Genomic DNA, 13,337 nt, shown 5'->3' on the forward strand with positions numbered 1-13,337 from the left:
GTTAAAACCAGATATTATTTGTGGAATATGTTCTTAATTTATTTTATTTCGGGCTTCAGTAGTCCAATATGAGCCTAAAATTTTAATAAAGAACCTCAACCACTGACAAAAAGACCCCATTCCGGACCCTGCATCGTACAGATTGAAAATCTTACAAGACCCTGATTTTACCGAGATATTCAATCTACTGCTCAAATTAGCCTATAAGGCGACTGTTTTAAATAGTATATTTGCACTACTTGGGATCTGTGGTGTCCAAATTAAGTCAATTTGGAATTTAGTAAAATATTAAGACGCAAATACAAAAGTTTAGAAATACTACTTTTTATTAGGATAAGGAACATATCCTGGCAGTTGTATGCTTAATTGGGAATTGAGAAATCACCACTCCCTAGCAATGTGCGTCAGTGGACCCGATAAGGTGTTGTTGAAAAAATGTAGAAAAGCTAAATTTTATGAGGACGGTGCGTGATATACTAACTTTATGCCGGACTGACCTCTGGTCCGTTGATATTAGAAATACCTTGGAATATTGTCGGAATATTGTAAGGGTCTAAGTATCTTCCAAATTGTCTTTAATTCCATAGCTATTTTCCTACGTATAACCATTTATTGTTTATATTAATCCAGATTGTTATATATCCTATCATTCTTTATTTCATCCATAAAAATTATCGGATCTTTTGGATGATGTAAAAAAATGCCGTTTCTTTTAAAAAACGTAAGAGAGTTGTTTTCACCGTAAAAAATATGAATGCTAGGTGGTCGTCCCAAATCTCATTTTCTTGCCTCGCGTGTGTTCCAAACATGTAAGCTAATTCTCTATGCATTCGTTCAAATTTTCAATTAGCTGACGTCATGCAAGATGAGGTATACCTGCGCTTTATACCTAAATATTCCGTAATTTTGTCTAATAATTTGGCTTTAAAGCATGGCCATTATCACTAAGTAAAATTCAAGGGAAAATCCCGTGTTCCAAAAATAGCTGGTTGACTAAACCTTTCGCAATGGTTTTGGCCTTTCCGTCTTTAATTGAGAAAGCGTATAAATATGAGTTCAAATGGTCAACTGTGGTTAATACACACCGATATCCTTTCCTGGAAACTGGTAGACCTTTTCCTGCCCGCCAAATTTTTATAGAATATAGTGTTTCAATCCCTGAATATGTTCGGCGCTTTCACCTTTCGGCCCTAAGCGTCTTTTGTGTCGACTTCTTTTTGCAATATTCTACAGTTCATTAAATGAAAGTTTTTTTTTTCGAGCAAAGTATGGAAAGATGACAATTCCCTTTTGTTCTACCAATAGTTTTTGTTTCTGTAGTGTGACTGCCACTGGTTGCATTTGCCATGTGTAAAAATTCTCTTTACAGCGATTTTGGAATGACTTGAATAATTTTAATTAATTTTTTCTATATTCTAGTGGTGCTCCTTAATATTTCTTAAACATATTTTTACTTTAATCCAGATCGAAATCATCTAAGTCCTTCAAAAAATGTTTGAAGTTTTATGGTTATTCTATATCATTTGCTAAAAATAATTTCATGTCTTAACATAAATCATCTTTGTCTCGATAATTCAAAATATTTCCATTAGATATTATTTCCACCCCGCCCAGTTCGTTTTGGATGGTTGTTATCAAATTTCCTTCCGTATCTGGGTTTTGTGACAAATAGTCACGTGACAATAGTCACTTGCAGACATAGTATCCATCGTCTAAGCCACGCTGAAGTATTTTGCATGGTATGTAGCCAAATTAGTGATTTTTGGTCTACGCACACAATAAATTTTTTTCCAAGCGATAATTGGCGAAAATATTCTGTAAAAATTAAAACTGTAAGACATTCTATTTCAACAGTTGAATTTTTCCTTTGTGCCTCTTTCAGCGACCTGCTGGCGTATTGGACTATTGATTCTACCCCTTCAGAATTTATATTTAATAAAATAGCACCAATTCTGTGCCCCGAAGCATCTGTTTGTAAATAGAAGTCTTGTGACAAATCTGGTAGTTTAAGTATTGGCGCCTTTAATAATTGCCTTTTTATTTTATTCAGCGCTTGTATTGCGTCCATTGGACATTGTAATTTGCTGATTTTTTTAAATGGTCGGCTAAGAGTTTTTCTGTTGTCACACCATTTTTTATACATCGTCAGTAAGTCTATAACAAACCGCACACTAATCTTAAGCTTTTTTTTATCTTTTGCTAGTCGTAACTATTCTATGATCATAATAGGGACTGGTTTTGAGTAAATGGTCCCTTAATTTATCAGATGTCCAAGAAAAACTAGTTTTGGTACTACTATTTTTAGCTTTTCTGGTTTTAATTTTAAGCCTGCTTTTTAAAATTTTCCCATTATATTTCTAAGTCCAACTAAATGGTCTTCCAGGTTTTCAGTAAACAAAATTACATTATCTACGTAAGCCAAGGTATCTTTTTTCCTTTCTGGTTCGTTATCTTTTAACACCAGATTCATCAGTCGACTAAAACAGTTTGGACTAAATGATAAGCTAAAAGGCATAGGTTAAAATGTAAACGTTCTTCCATCATCTAAGATTACTGTTGCCTTGTGTTTTGTTTCTGGGTCTAAAGATATTTACCAGTATCCTGCTATGAGGTGCAAACTAGTGTAGTATTTCGAACCTCCAAGAGAATATATTATCGTATCGTTTCGGGGCAATTTCATAACATCCTTTACCGTGACAGCTTTGGCGCTGTAAAATCTATGCATAGTTTCCAGTAATTGTCTTTTTGTCTGACTATTACTAGCGGAAAACACCACTCACTAACACTCTCTTTAAGTATACCCTTTTCTTCCATTTCCTCTATTTGGTCGTCTAGCCATGGTTTTAAATGATAAGGTGTTTTATACGGTGATTTTTTTTAATTGGAGGGCCCTGTGTTGGTATTTTGTGCGTGATTAAGTAAGTTAATCCGTAATCCGCTTTGTGTCTTGCGAGAATGTCCATCTAAAGTCCCAAAGAATATTTCCCACAAGGGTTTTATATTTTCTGGTAAATTTTCTAACTTAAATTGTTGCAAAAAATCAGTTTTTGTCATTCCCTACTTTTCTTCCGGTTGCGGTTTTGACAATATTTGCTCGTGTCTAGTAACATTTATGCTTAACTCCGAGCTGCCTAATGATATTATATCTGTATTTGATCGTTTTCCGCCGATCCTAGTGCTATTTGGTTTAGCTTTACTTTATTATTACTTAGATTTGATAATTTTAGATATGTGATACCATTTTCAATTTTAATAACTTGATTTTCAACAAAAATTGTGGGATATTCTTCGAGGGTGTGTCCCCCTATCACGGTATCCATTGTTTTAAACTTCCCATCTTTGGTATTTAATGTCGCTAGCACTTGAGCTGTTGTTCCCCCTTCTATTGTGATTTTCCCGTTTATTTTTAAGTTATAATCCGAATCGTCACTCTTTGTCTGTTGTTACGCAAATTTGCCTATTAGTTTCGCTTGGCTGGTTTATGGTTATTATATCAGTCAGGGGTTCCCATACGATCCCATATGTTCTTATTGCATCTACCCCTAGAATACAAGGAAACGGTAGCTGCTTACATATTATCATCGTTACTGTCATTTCTTTATCTCCTGTGCTAAATTTTAATGGACATTCCCCCAAAATTGTCAGCTTGTGCTCTGTTACTGATGTCAGGGTATTCTGGCATCTGCTTACGCTATTTTTCACACTAGGGGGAAACCTCTTAAAAACTCCTTCTCGAATTAATGATTTTGATGCACCCGTATCTAGTAAACATGGTAAATATTGAAAACACTCAATTTTAAAACAACGCAAAATCGGTAGAGTATTATTATTTGCATTTGTATCGTAGCACTCTAAAGTATGAAGGGGTTTTTGTGAGTAAACAGATCTATTAACCCTTACAGGCTGGTTGCTCCGCTTAAATTCCTACTACGGGATCCAAATCCTCTGAGGCTATCCTAACTTTCTTCAGTCTTGTAACTTTTACTATGAACGTCAATTGCCATTTTCCATCTAAGCCTAAATTTCCGAAAAATCAGCCGGTGTTTGCGAAGCACAAAGCGTGTCTTGCTTTTCAAAATGTCTGCCCCCCTGCGTACTCAAATAGTGGTCTGTCTTCTAAGTTAGGCCCTCTTTGCGTATTCTTTGCCAACAATCTGCCGCATATTGACTTGGTTTGCTACAATAATAGCAATTAAATTCTCTCTTAAATTGTTTGTTGGTTTCCTGGTTATTTTGAAATATTTGTGATCTGTCATTGTTGGTTCCCCAACTATCTCTCTTTGGTAGGGGTGGTGTCCATATTTTCTATAGTTATTAACTGCTAATCTCTCAAGGTCGTGGAATCTGTCAGCTATTTCCCTAGAATTCCTCTCGGAATTCTAGAGGAAAAACTTCCTCTAGAATTCAAGAGGAAAAACTTCCTCTCGAATTAATGATTTAGACGCACCCGTATCAAGGAAAAACGGTAAATTTTAGAAACACTCAATTTTAAAACAAGGCAAAATCGGTAGATTATTATTATTTACATCTGTATCACAACAATCTACATTATATAGGAGTCTTTGTAATCATTCAGCTCTGTCGACCCTTACAGGTTGGTCCCTCCGTTTAAATGCCCTCTGTTTGACCAAAAGTTTCTGGGATTATCCCAGTTTTCTTCAGCGTTGCTATTTTGACCCTTGGTGTTGTTAACCGTTTGATTTCTAGGTCTAAATTCAGGAATACTATTGGGTGTTTGCCAAGTATTATTTGTTCCCTGCCTTCCTAAATGTCTGCCCCCCTGCGTTCTAAACTGGTGTCTTGTCTTGTACGTCTGGCCTTCTTTGCGTATGCTATGCCAGCAATCTGCCGCATAGTGATTTGGTTTGCTACAATAATAGCAATCAAATTTTCTTTTAGATTGTTTCTTGGTTTCCTGGTTACTTCTAAATATTCTTGATCTGTCATTGTTGGTTCTTCAACTATCTGTCTTTGGTGGGGGTGTGTGCCCATATTTTCTATGGTTATTAGCTGCTAACGACTCAAAGTCATGGAATCTGTCAGCTACTTCCCTAGATGGCAACCCTCGGCCCCCGTCGCGCTTTTTGGCTAACGATTTGGCTCCTCAAAGCTCACCCGCTTCTGTCCCCTTTCATATTTTACAGTTTCTTGGGTTCCTTTGTTATTTATTAACATTTGGTTAAACTTTTTCATTGCCTCGTCTATTCTTAGCTTTGTTTCTACTAGGATTAAAGCCTGCTCTATATTTTCTAGTTTTCGTGATAATATTAGTCTTTAAATCTTTTTTGGTAACCCTTGGGTAAAAGTAAGTAATTGTACTTTCTTTACCGTCTCGTCATTTCCACCTTTCGCTAACTGTAAGCATACAGTAAGTATACCTATAAGTATACCTAAAAATTTTGTCTGCATATTCCCTGATGCTAGTTGAGGTATTGAATGTCACTACCTCTGTTCTTAGCCTCTGGGAGACACTCGTTTCTATGAACCTTGTTTTAAAAGATTCAATTAGAGTGCTAATGTCCTTGGCTCTTTTTCCTTAATCGCCTCAAATTGTTTAAGGGCGCTTCCCTTTAATCTAGCTGCAACGCATTTTTTCCTCTGGTAAAGCCATTTTATTTCAAAAAGTAAATTTAATTTAGTCCTCCCAAATCAGTTTTTGCAACCGCCAATAGCTGTGGTAAAGTGATTTTATGGTATTTAGGGTGAGGTTGTTGTAGATGCCTTTATTTCTCCCTTTATAAGGGAGATAACTATTGCCCTAGGGTAAACAAACTTTGGTAACGTGGCTTAGGCTATGACCTGACTAATGAGGCGTACCGGCTGGGACTATTCGAGGGACTAAATTTAGATTGTAGAGAGGTTGGCTATAATACAATACTTTTATTCAGTTAGCGTACAATAGTACATGGTTTGATAATATATATATTCTTCAGGGACTGGTGATCCCTGAGGAATTTTCGATTACAGCCAACCAGAATGTGTCAAGTTCCAATATTTTAATCATCTGTGTTTACATTTTTAAACTGAAATTTAATTTTTGTTTTCTCATTAATTGTTTTTTCATTTTAGGCAAATACGCAACACCGGACATAATAGTGGAGCACACTAAGGCAATTTTTTGGCTTGTCTCATCCATTATCTTGTGACAGTAAAAACAGAGATTACAATTTTGAAGGTTTGACCTGCATAAGCTCTTTCGATGGGCTAGAAATGACAACTGTAATCCATTTGAAACTAAATTTGTAGTTTTTGCTAAACACTGAATTCTTCTTAGGAACGGTAATTGCCTAGACATTACAATGCCTAGGGATTAAAATTTTAAAGGTTTGACCCGCATAAGCTCTCTCGATGGGCTAGAAATGAGAACTGTAATCCATTTGAAACTAAATTTGTAGTTTTAGCCACTGAATTCTTCTTGGGAACGGTAGTTGCCTAGACCTTGATTTCTGGCCAGACACGTGTCTAGACATGAGATTCTAGCTTTACACGCGTGTGAATGCCGCTTAACCGAGTTAGGTGAGAATCAGACATAATTAGTTAAACAGAAATATTGAATTTTTGCGTCTTGACCCTGTACTTCTATTTTATAACACTTCTACTACTACTAGTAGCAACTCCCCGCAGCAACAAGCCGCATGAAACCAACACTGCTACGCACGTTCCACCTCAATTCCAGCCTATTCAAAGCCTCCCTCTTTACAACCTCCCAAGAAGTTCTAATTTCCTTTGAATATTTCCTTACAAAACCCTCCTGCCCCGTTCGGGACAGCCTGCATTTCGTTTGACCCTAGGTTATTGGCCAACAAGGACGTTCTTTGGCAATATTTATCCGCAGAACGTGTCCTAGCCATCTCAACCTTTCTCTCATTATCACACAGTTCGTGGTAACGCACTGTAAGTAAGGAGCGAACGGGCTCAATAGTAACCGAAACTTTAAAAAAACAAAATTTTGATAATAATAGATGTATCAAAATAATCAGATTTTTATGCTGATATCAAATGTATAAGTTTAATCAAGTTTAGTCCTAGCCATCAAAAGCTACATGCCTAGGAAAATTTGCGGGATTTTTGAAAAAAGGCCCCCCCCCCCTTGAAAGTCATAGAACCTTATCGTAAATCACACTATAAAATTCAGCGTATCAGAGAACCCTACTATAGAGGTTTCAAGCTCCTATCTGCAAAAATGTCGAATTTTGTATTTTTGCCAGAAGAAAGATCACGGATACGTGTTTATTTATTTTTCTAGGGGCGAGCGTATCGACCCGGTGGCCCTATAATAACGCGGGAGGATCATTCGAACGGAAATTAAAACTTCTAGTGACGTTTTTATGTGACCAAAAAAATGGAGGGCAACTAGACCCCTCCCGCGCTCATTCTTTCCCAAAGTCAGCGGATCAAAATTTTGAGATGTTCAATTTGTTCAGCATGGTCGAAAAATATAATAGCTATTTCTTTGAGGATGACTTAACCCCCTGCAGTTCCTGGGGGAAGGGCTGCAAGTTATGAACTTTGCCCAATGTTTACGTATAGTATTGTTTATTGGGAAGTATACAGACGTTTTCCGGGGGGGGGGGGTTTCTGGTAGTGGGCAGGGTTGGTGGGTCACGGGTTATGTGGGAGGATTTTTCCATGGAGGAAGGGACATTGCTATGAAGGGGGCACCGGATTTCCCAGCATTAGTTAAAAAAACGATCAGAATGAGCAACATCAAAACTTAAAACGAACAGAAATTATTACGTATATGATTGGGTTCGCCCCCTAGTCAATAGCTCGCTCTTTACGCTAACTTTTTTTTAGTTCTTTCATAAGAGCTATTTATTATAATTTGGAACAAAATTTTTAAAGAATTGGAACGAAATTCAAACTTTAGCGAAAAGAGCGAGGTATTGACTTGGGGGCAAACCTCCTAATATAAGTAACCAGTACAAACGTTCGTAAATAGAATTAAACAACTCTCAGAAAGCCGTTTAGCCAAAAAAAAGTAAATTAATACGCAAATTTCGTTTTAATTATTCATATACGGTGAGCCAAAATCAAAACCTGCATTAATTCAAAAACGTTCAGAAATTAAATAAAAAAAAACAAGTTTTTTAACCTGAAAGTAAGGAGCGACATTAAAACTTAAAACGAATAGAAACTTTTCCATATATGAAAGGGGCTATCCCCTCCTTAACGCCTCACTCTTTACACTAAAGTTTGACTGTTTCTCACAACTCTATTTTTAAAACAATAATTTATTATTGTTAATTTATTATTTATTACTGTACAGGCGTTGAGGAGGGGAGAGCCCCTTTCATATATGGAATAGTTTCTGTTCGTTTTAATTTCACTGCTTACTTTCAGTTAAAAAAAACTAATTTTTTTATTTAATTGGCTCTAAAAAGCGGGACTGATCCGTATAAATGGGGATAGAACACAACTCTACTAAACTTCTGATTCAATACCAAACCGTCTACTGACCTCATTTCCTACCTTAACCACATCAGTATTTTCCTAATACATATCACTAATCACTTGAATGTATTTATCTGGTACACCATACAAATATGTGACCTTGCTAAGCTACTAAGCTTAGCATACGCTAAACGTAAATACGCTACTAAGCTTACGCTAAGCTAAATGGAAGGGATGTTGGAAGGGAAACTGGCGCAACAACCTACATTTGGAACCAGAAATTATGTGGGTTGAAGTGCTTTGCATTACTCCTATTTTGACAGCTTTTTGACCCCCCATTTTGGTTTCTATTTGGTCAACCTATTTTACACCTATTTGGGCATTTTTTATGCTATTTTGATAGATTTGTATGGACATCCTTCAAAGTTCTGCTTTAAATGGTTCTATGCAATTTTGACAGTTCGTATGAACATCCTTCAAAGTTCTGCTTTAAACGGTTCTCTGCTCGAATACTGCTGACGATGCTTTATTCAGTTTTGATCACGCAGAGACTTTGTCAAAGAAGCTTTCGGGGTATTTTGAACATATCCAACAGAAATCCCCATTTTTTTTAAAAATAAAAGAATCGGAAAAACTTCTTTTTTCAATGTATTTTTTTGTCTGAAAATGTACTCCGATTTAGAGTTTCCAATTTACATGAGACAAACACATTAGAATAGCTATTATACTTTTGGCAGACACTCCTTGGGGGCTGGGAGATGAATAATTCTTGAATATTCTCTTGTAGTATATTGGAACCAGGTAAAACACAATAGGACAAACGCAGGTCTCGTCCAAACGAATGAAAACTTGGCTAGTTTATGCCAGAATAGAGGTAAACAATTGAGAGATATGGATTGTTGTACGACTCTGTCTGCAAAGCAAGTTAAGAAAAACTGCCCATTGTGTTTATAAATAAAAAGAAGGAAATATTTAAATTTGAATTTATAATTCTACATAATTTTTATTATCTTTGGTTTCATTCATTCATAATAATGAATGAAATTATAATTCTACATAATTTTTATTATCTTTGGTTTCATTCATTCATTTATAGCAATATCCGTTTTTATGACTATATTTTTGCTCGTTTTAGGTTTTAATATTGTTGTCAGCTTTCCTCTGGAAAATTTTTTTGGGAAGCGTTTTTTTTAAGCTGATGCAAAAAAGGATAGGAAATTAATCCAGCTATTAAATACTACTCAAACTTCTGGGAATACCTTTTCTCTTATATCATAGGTAGCACAGTAGGGCTGCCTAAGTTAAGAGCAATGTGGGCACTATGTTTTTTTGTTTTTTTTTAGACAAAGAGAACTTCGTATCGAAGGAGTTATCGTAAAAACTTCGAAAAAGAATTAATCATTTGGAAATTGAAGGGCCCAGGCCCTTTTTAACAGTCAAAAGCGAGCAAAGGGCAAATACCGACACCCACCATTTCCCAAAACATATCCATTCACAATTTTGAGATAGCTATTTTGTTCACCGCAGTTGAAAGGTCCAGAAATTATGAATTTGAAGATAATTCCCCCCCCCCCCACATCCTTCAGAGCCAGGGCTGTAAGTTATGCCCTGGGGACATATAAGGTCTATATAGAAAGGGTGGTCATATAGACTTCAGAGGGGGCTCATTGGATTGGTAATCAGTAGCTCTAGTGCCCTTAAAGATTCAGAGTGATTAGGGGGTAAATACCCTCTCCCCACATGTCGTATTTTTCTGAAATGCATCTGATAGAAATTTGAGATGACCATTTGTTTTTGTAGAAATTTCGAAAACAGCTCATTTGATTGGAAATTGAAAGAGCCAGTGCCCTTTTTAATAGCCGAAAGTGATTGGAGGACAACTAACCCTCCCCCACGCCAATCATTAAACCAAACACATCCAATCAAAATTTTGAGATAGGAATTTTGTTCAACGTGATTGAAAGGTCCGGAAATTATGTCTTTGAGGATGACCACCCCGCCCCCCCCCCACATCCAGGGGTGGAGCCAGGATTTTTCTTAGGGGGGGGGGGGCGTATAAAAGGTTACTCCGATGAGCTTGTGAACAAAGAAATACCAGAAATTCAAAAAGGACCTCAACAGTTATAGTTTGTAGGTAGAGTCCAAGGTCCCATTTCCATGGTGACCCTAGGAAGTACTGAACCGTGTCAAGGACAAGGCTAACGAACTCTATAGAGTCCAGGGCCAACAAACTTTATGAAGGCCAGGTAGCATTAAAAAACCGTTGACCTCTAACATAGGCCAGGTTCTCGTGAATTCCACTGCATTTACTGATGCAACGGACGTGACCTTTACCTGAGGATGGGTGTGGTCAATTTTTTTGGCCATGAGTTTGGATATAAAAAATTTGATTGAGAGTTAATATGACAATTCCAAAAAGACATTTGACTAACTTACAATGATTCAAGTTCGAAAAAACGTTTGAACTGTGATTGAATTGCAAACAGTTATGTCTAGCAAGAGAAGTTACGATATTGATTCTGATGTACCATTGGAACAGGTTAGTGATCTATTTTTTTGTCTTATGCTTTTTGGAAGGGATTAATTTATCGAAACACATTTACAATCCCTTTAGTTACCAAATTGCAGGTAACTGTATATCGTCTATCATCTTTAGTTTTAAAAAACTCGAATCCCTAATAGTTATTCTTGAACCTTTTAATTCAATTCATGATATGTTTTTGAACTTGGACCTTCAGGGGACGGTAAAGAGCAATATCAAAACTAAAAAGCACATAAACATTGCCTTTGAATGGTTTGCGAGCTTAGCCCTTGCGGCGAATCTTACTTATTTCTTATACTGAACATTTTAATTTTTTGAGGGGCCTGGAATTTTTTGGAACAAGTCGAATCTAATAAATTGTTCTTAGAAATATATATTGACAGAAACCTTCACATATTACCTTATGAATTAACAATTAAATGAAATCAATAGTAAGCTATAAATAGGTCCGACCGTGCTCACTGAATTCATGATTTTTTTGTATGATGTAGCAATCGAATGTGAGGCCTGAGATTTCCTACGGTAAAGGAATGAATGATGCTGTAGCCATCTGAACCAACATGTCAGTGATATTATTATTTTCTTAGAAATACATTCTATGCAATAGGTTTCAAGCATTTGCTATGTCATTGGCTTGTGTGTGTTTGTCTATCATGTATCATATTTAGTTTAAAAAAAAACTTCCCTCCCTACTAGTGGTTCCTGAACCTTTTAATTCAATTCGTGAAATAATTTTGAGCCTGGACCTTCGGGAGACGGTAAAACAGCAATATCAAAACCAAAAAGTGCGTAAACACTGCCTTTGAATGGTTTGCGAGCTTAGCCCTTGAGCCGATTCTTATTTATTTTTTATTCTGAACATTCGTTTTTGAACTGAAGTTATTTCAATTTTTTTCACGTCTTAAAAAGATTCGCAAGGAAAAAAACGTCTAATCCAAAAACAAAATGTCACAAAAAAAGTTAACAAAGCAAAAAAAAATGTCACAAAAAGTCACAAAGCAAAAAAAAAGTCTCAAAGTAAAAAAACGTTTCCAATCTAAAGACAACGTCTTAAAGAAAAAAGCCATTTAAAGTTAAAAGAAACGTCACGAAGAACTGTTCACGTCTTAAAATGATTCGCTAAGAAAAAACGTCTAACCCCAAAAAATGTCACAAAGAAAAAACGTCGCAAAGAAAACAAAAACATCACCAAGAAAAGCAGCAACGTCTCGAAGGAAAAAAACGTCGCAAAGAAAAAAAACGTTTCGAAGACAAAGAACCGCCTCAAAGAAAAAACGTATAAAAAAAAACGTCTCCAAGCTAAAAACAACGTCTCGAAGAAAAAAAGCCCTTTTAAGTTAAAAAAAAGTCACGAAGAATTTTTTTTGAACAGGAGTTTTTTTCGAACTTTTTCCGCGTCTTAAAATGACATACAATCTTTAAAATGTCTTGAAGTAAATTTTTTTTACGTTCAAATTTTTGAATTAAAGTCAAAGAAAAAAATCAAAAAAATTTAATCATTTTTATATTTTATTTTACTATTTTAGACTGATCCGACGAAAAGATCAAGGACTTGGGCAGGTGGAAGACCCATCGGAGTAGCGATGTCAGGGTGGGGAATGGATGATTATCTATTCAATTATACTTTCCCACCCATGAATGCTACAGTTCCATCTACCGTCATGCCCCAGGGTGTTCAAATAGAAATTTGTCCTACATCTGTTGTAGGAGAGGCTGAATCTCCTGCGCACAAAACGGTGATGTCATAGACGAGGTTTTGGACTTAATTGAAACCATTCCTAGTCCTCAGGATTGGCCAGCTCTTCTGTTGGAAACGTAAGAAAAAATTGAACTTATCTTCCCCCTCATGTAAATGTGTGTGTGTGTGTGACACGTGATCTTGTACAGTTAGACTTGTTCTTATCTGGCAATATTGCAAACTCCCCCCTGTACCTCCTGGCCCATTCCTACTAGTAGAATGTTTCAGCACAATTGAAGAAATCTTCATCTTTATTCCAGTTCTAGTCACAGATGGAGTATTTTGCTTAATAACGTTTCAAATCTTACAGTAAAGACTCTGTAACACACGGTGGGAGAGTAGAATTGAGATCTTTTTGCCTTTGAGGTATCATATTGAAGAAGTATATGATGCCTTATATGAAGCTTGTCAAGACCAGAAAGTCGATGCATTTGGTAGGAACTCCGTCTTGGGACTTCAGGTTTCTGTGTTGTTTAGTAGTATGGCACGAGATCCTGCACAAAACAAATATGGTGAATAAGTCGTTGACAAAAGTCACGAATGATTTGCAAAGTTCGATGGGTCTAATAAAAAGTTTGCTATTATTTCTAACCAAGATGAGATCTGATGAAGAAGTAGATAACATGATCACCGATGCTAAGGAGGTTGCAGAAAAACACCGTA

The 13,337-nt window shown here is 36.3% G+C and overlaps 2 protein-coding genes across 4 annotated transcripts in view; one reads left to right on the top strand and one right to left on the bottom strand.

Annotated features, from left to right (window-relative positions):
• Window positions 1-13,337, top strand: part of LOC148951156 (protein adenylyltransferase Fic-like) — a 464,238-nt gene that overhangs the window by 352,955 nt on the left and 97,946 nt on the right. The gene's annotated exons all lie outside the window — the stretch shown is intronic.
• Window positions 1-13,337, bottom strand: part of LOC148951160 (TAR DNA-binding protein 43-like) — an 83,705-nt gene that overhangs the window by 9,312 nt on the left and 61,056 nt on the right. The gene's annotated exons all lie outside the window — the stretch shown is intronic.

Source organism: Artemia sp. Qi Xiang Cuo, chromosome 6, assembly GCF_049724085.1.
Source record: "Artemia sp. Qi Xiang Cuo chromosome 6, ASM4972408v1, whole genome shotgun sequence".
Classification (NCBI taxonomy): domain Eukaryota; kingdom Metazoa; phylum Arthropoda; class Branchiopoda; order Anostraca; family Artemiidae; genus Artemia; species Artemia sp. Qi Xiang Cuo.